The 6000-nt window shown below is 39.3% G+C and overlaps 1 long non-coding RNA gene across 4 annotated transcripts in view; it reads left to right on the forward strand.

Annotated features, from left to right (window-relative positions):
• Window positions 1–6000, forward strand: part of LOC134293414 (uncharacterized) — a 478005-nt gene that overhangs the window by 302642 nt on the left and 169363 nt on the right. For all 4 annotated transcript variants that reach the window (XR_010000388.1, XR_010000387.1, XR_010000385.1 and 1 more), the window contains one exon: window positions 567–632. This is a non-coding gene — a long non-coding RNA (uncharacterized LOC134293414). The remainder of the gene's footprint in view (window positions 1–566; window positions 633–6000) is intronic.

The following is a 6000-nucleotide window of genomic DNA, read 5'->3' on the forward strand; positions in this document are numbered from 1 at the left end:
AGAGAGTGTGTCCGTCAATAGGATATTTCCTAGATGCTCTTAGTTTCCTGTAACCTCTCACATCTCAAACTTCCTGAACTCCTCTCAAGTCCCTAAGCAGAGTCTGTACATGTATCTGGCAAGAATTTCAGAGTTTTAAACTCAAATACTGTTTGGAAGTAGAATTCATTTGGCAGGTGTAACTAAATAACGCAATAGCAGAAAAACAACTGGTGTCCATCTGTTCCTTTGCTCAAGTTTGTATTTTTAATTGTATCTCCAGGATAAAGAGAAAGCTCCAAGTTGTGTTAGAAAAAAAATAATTTTAATAATAAAAAAGTTGTTCTGCCTTCCAGGCAAAGGAGTAGTATGGCTTGCCTTTTAAAGATAATGCAAAAAAAAAAAAGCTTAAAATGTGCAAGTCATGACTCATCACCACATGGTAGCACTGGAGATTAAGAAAATTTGGTTGGAGGTGTAATAGATCCAGATCCAGATAACGTCAATGTTTTATTCCTTGGCCAAGAAAAAAAGAGCAAAAGGAAGTAAACAATCACTGGAAGTTTAAATTTTCTCTGTTTCTTCAGGTGCCAACTACAGATGGAGGTACTTTCACCAGAAGGGCAGATGGATCAAAGAAATCTGCTTCAATTGTAAGTGCCAAAATATATAACAATGGTGGGAGAGAATATGCCCACTGTAGCTTTTGCTTAACTCTTTGAATGTTGTCATGTGGATTATTGGGGGGAAATAGTTGCCACAAGTAGAATGGGTCAACTGACTTAATGTAACTTACATATTAAGTACCCATTGATTCAGTAGTCTGCTGTCCATGGGTGTAACAGTGGGATTCAGGCCAATGGCCATAATTATATCCTGGTCATAGTTTCAAAGTTCAGATACATAGCCTTATCATAGCTAATAAGGAGGGGGAGAGAAGGCAAATAAGGAGGGGAGAAAAGTAGGAGGAGTTGGAGGAGAAGGGGAAAAGAAGCAGGAGGAGGAATATCAAAACAGGAGAAAATCTCCAATCAAAATGATTTGGATATCTTTGATCTTGGGCTGTTCATGGGAGTCTTGACAGGCATACAACAGAATTACCACTTAAAGACAGAAAGGGAATTTGCTAAGACAAGTTGAAATGTGCATGGTTACACATCGGACTATGCCTTATTAATCTCTGCTCTCTGTGCACTACAAACCCTAGTTATGTGTAGATGAAGAGGAGATGATCTCACTGCACTGAATTTGGGAAGATGTTCCAGGCAGTCTAAGGGCCCTTCTAGACAACCTTTTGATCTGGGACAAAGAAGTGGGGCCAAAAAAATCACAATACCTTAAGGAAAGTCCAGACACGGAGTTCTCAGTCCTGGTAAATGGTCCCCAGCACCCTGAAAGACTTGATTATAGTAGATTTCTCAACATGGAAGTGGGATATCTGTTGGAAGTTTTCGAATTCATTTTTAATTGACTCTCTGAGAAGTGCTGGATCTCATATTTGCTGATAGAGATATTAGAAAGTGAGCACAAGAAAAATTATTGTCTTTATCTCTCCTCACCCTCCTGCTGGAGCCCCTGGTGGTGCAATGGGTTAAACCCTTGTGCTGGCAGGCTTGCTGACTGAAAGGTCAGCAGTTTGAATCCAAGGACTAGGGTGTTATCCCGTCTGTCAGCTCCAGCTCCCGTGCAGGGACATGAGAGAAGCCTCCCACAGGATGATAAAATATCCTGGCATCCCCTGGTCAACATTCTTGAAGACAGCCAATTCTTTCACACCAGAAGCAACTTGCAGTTTCACAAGTCGCTCCTGACATTTAAAAAAACCCTCCTGCTGCCTTTACATTTGCTTTCTTGAAAACTGATTCCCTTTGGGGTCACTTGCTTGCCATGCTAGTGTCCACTGTGTAATTTAAAGCTCTGTTTAATTTCATAAATATGAGAACAAAAAAATTCCCAGTTCTCATGGGAATTGCTTTCCTCACATGCTTCCATTTAGCCACCTGTGTATCCATGGCTTCCTTTATCCAGAAGTAGTTTACAATTGCCTTTGGTTGATAGAACAACTAGTCCAGTTGAGAGAACAACTGGTAATATAACTTTCCCAAAGTCATGCAGCTGGTCTTTCTGGTTGAGTTGGGATTTGAACCCTCGTCTTTTGAAGTCTTTGTCAAGCATTCAAACCACTACACCACTCTGACTCTCACCCGGTGCACTTTACCATCACCAAATTACTATATGAACTTAGATTTCAGTTCAGTTCTTTATCCCTTCTCATGTCTTCCTCCTTGCATTCAAGAAATCTTGAACTGGGGCCAGTTAATCCCATAGTCATAACATTGGTCTGACCTCATCTCACCCTACTGCAAAATGGTTTTTTGCAGTTGTCTTCTCTAAGTCTGTCAGTTGAGAGAATGAGAGGACTTAATAGAAAAGAATAAAATATATTTCCATATCTGTGGGGTGCCACTTTTCTTCAAAATTCTTAAAATCAGCTGCGTGCCAAAATGTTAAAAGAACCCGCAAAGAAAGGGCATTTTAGATAAGACTAGTTCAAAGGAGAAGCATGAAATTTGGATGAATGTGGATCCAGCGAGGCCAGTTCAGAGTGACAATGGAAAATGTATTTAATATAGATTTAATTTAGATTTAAGGGGACACTTAGTGGGTGTACTCATTGTGCATTTCATAAATAACATTTAATTGTTAATTCTGTCCCTCTTCTTTGTTGTTTTTATGCTTGTGTGTCTTTAAAATAAAGCTCATTCGGGACAAACCAAAGCTCAGAGCTTGGAAGCAATGAGATACCCATGACAGGTTATTTTAGAGTATAAAGATGTAAACATATTCATTTCAAATTAATGTAGTGAGTGTAGAAAAGTTACTTTACTGAAGTAATCAGTTTTTAAAAAAGTTTTCTCCATGTTTTATGGTGCTCCTACTAAGCCAAAGAAATATGTCCTCTCAAATAAAGAAATACAAAAAAAAGACCAGAGCAAGCAACCCATTAGGATAGTTTGATAGCATGCACGGTAACATTGTGTGAATGAATAATTTTGAAGAAAATGACTTTCAAAGCTCTCCTAATGGTTAGGATTCCTAATCCTAAGAGATGTCCTCATTGCAGTTACAGCTGTAGACTGCAATGTCTTTAGAGTAGGGAACCTGCTCCAGATTTTATTATGGACTTCAGCAATAATAATAATAATAATAATAATAATAATAATAATAATAATAATAATAATAATAAGTTTATTTATATCCCGCCTCCATCTCCCCTGAAGGGGACTCGGGGCGGCTTACAGCAAAATCAAAATATAAGCAATGATAAAATATGAAACATCAAAGGACAACAACAGAAACCAATAATAAAATATACACAATAGGCGAAAAAACACAACACAGAATTAAAACATCAAATTAAAAACAATGAGGTTGCAATAGTGGATAAGCAAGGTGCACATTATGAGTAACAAATTCGTAAATAGAAGTAGAGTCATCCAAGGGGCTGAATATTTTCCCTAAAATAGGTTCAGAATTTTGGATAACCTTGTTAAAATCTTTGTTTAAAGACAGTCCACCAAACTCTAAGGGAGTCTATTCCTCTGTAAAACAGTTATTCCAGTAATAGGGTTCCTTCCAGTATTTAAGTGGAATTCCCTTTCTTATAAGCTGAAGCCTATCATGGTAAAATGAGTCTCCAACCGTTTTAAAGAATCATAAATATGTCTAAATACGCAAAGATTCAAGCCCAGACTTTTCAAAACTCAGAAAAACCCTTAGTCTAAATGGCTATCATTATGTATCATTCATCTTGAACAAAGGATGCTTCTTTTAGTATGTGCCTATACTCTAGAAAGTTTTAGCATGACCAAGAGAAACATAAGGAGAGGGTTGTTTTCTCTCTCCCATCTCCATCCTCCCTGCCCTCATCAGGTTAGACTTGGCAGACGGCAGTAGATATAAATAAATGTGAATTCCCTTGAGTTTCCATCGCCAGTGACTCCAGTATTGCCAAGCTTCAGAGGTTCAAAGTTTAATGCAAAAGTATGAAGCGAGCAAAATTTATTCTAAATTGCTTCACTTGATCTTATGCCCCGGAGAATTATCCCTCACAAAGTCCCTGAATCAGTAGCACTCAAAGACAAATGAGCGGAACTGAGCAGTCTCCGAAATAGGTGATGCCTTCCCTTCTGCACATCTCTCCATGTATATATGTAGCTTCTCATGGAGTGATTGCATTGGGCTTTGGTGATCCTCCTGCCTGGCCACCAAAGCACAGGAGTACTCTTGGTGTGCCGAGGGATTCCCAGAGGAAACTAAAAGGCGGGTGCACAGCTGTTTGAGGAGATGTCTTTATAACACTGTCTGCCATATTTCTGATGACAAGAAGAAGGATAGAGGACAAGGACGAATAACAAGGTACTTTGCTTCAAGAGGGGAAATGGACATAAAATATGAAGCAGCAACCTCTTCTTAAGAATGCTTACAAATATTGAGCAATCTATATATATAAAAGAGTGATGGCATCAGGGCAGCGGACAAAACAACAAAACTACAGGCCCCCCAACATCGAAATTTGACAACCCATCATCCATGGCTCTAGGTTGATACAACAAAAAGAAAAGAAAAATAAAGTCCTAATTAGAGGGAGAGAAATAATTGTTTTTTATCCAATTGCTGCCAGTTAGAAGGCTAAGCTCCACCCACTTGGTCTCCTAGCAACCGACTAAGCCCAGGGGACAGGCAGAGTTAGGCTTCACTTAGGCCTCTTCCACAGATTATCTAAAGCCCCAGCTTCTGCCAACCCAGAAGTTCGAAAACATGCAAATGAGAGTAGATGAATAGGTACTGCTCCGGCAAGAAGGTAACGGCGCTCCATGCAGTCATGCCGGCCACATGACCTTGGAGGAGTCTACGGAAAACGCTGGCTCTTCAGCTTAGAAATGGAGATGAGCACCAACCCCCAGAGTCAGACACGACTGGACTTAATGTTAGGGAAAATCCTTGACCCTTTACCTTAACTACCACCAATTCCTCAATACTTTATTTCCCATACCACCATACTTCGCCACAGCAACGCGTGGCCGGGCACAGCTAGTACCATATTATATTCGCTCGAATCCTGTTCATCCCAAACCCAGGCATAAGCTCATATTACACCTGTGATTTTAAGGAAATTGTGGGGTGAGGCATTCTGGCTCCTCTACACTGGCATATAATACAGTTTCTAAATCCAGAATATCTGCTGTGAACTGGATTATATGGCAGTTTATTTATTTACCATGTTGGAAACAAACTGACAGTACAGTTGTAATGTATTTGAAAACACAAACAAAATAAAAAACTTGCCATTATACTAAATGTCCTTTGACCAGTAGCTGGCCACTTTGAGTGCCTTGAGGTTTTTTTTCCATTGTGCATGTGGCAGGGCTCAGGCTTCATTGTAATCGGTGGTTTGTGGTTTGCTCTTCTCCACACTCGCATGTTGTGGACTCTTCTTTGTGGCCCCATTTCTTAAGGTTGGCTCTGCATCTCGTAGTGCCAGAGCACAGTCTATTCAGTGCCTTCCAGGTCACCCAGTCTTCAGTGTGCACAGGAGGGATTTCTCTCATTCAGTATGAGAGTTCTGTTTTTTAGCCTGCCACTTTTGGACTCTCGCTTGCTTAGGTGTTCCTGTGAGTATCTCTGAAAGCTATTTCTTTTTTTTCTTTTTTTAACACTGTTTTTATTGTGCATTTTACAAGCAACTTGTATCTTTCTTAATACAGCCAGTAGTCTTTTTCCCCTTTAGAATAAAAAAAGTATTTTTTTAGATACCACAACCCAAATACCAACATAACGTGTATGAAAAACCAAAGAAGAAGAAGAGAAGATAAGGGGAGAAGAAAAGAAAAGAAAAAAAAGAAAGAAAAAAAGGAAAAATTAATAGTAGATATATACATATCATTTCTCAGTTGCTATAAGTCTCTGTGACTTCCAGAGCTCTGGAATTGGTCCTCTTTATATTTCGCCATAATCATA

Source organism: Anolis carolinensis, unplaced genomic scaffold (genome assembly GCF_035594765.1).
Source record: "Anolis carolinensis isolate JA03-04 unplaced genomic scaffold, rAnoCar3.1.pri scaffold_8, whole genome shotgun sequence".
Taxonomy (NCBI): Eukaryota; Metazoa; Chordata; class Lepidosauria; order Squamata; family Dactyloidae; genus Anolis; species Anolis carolinensis.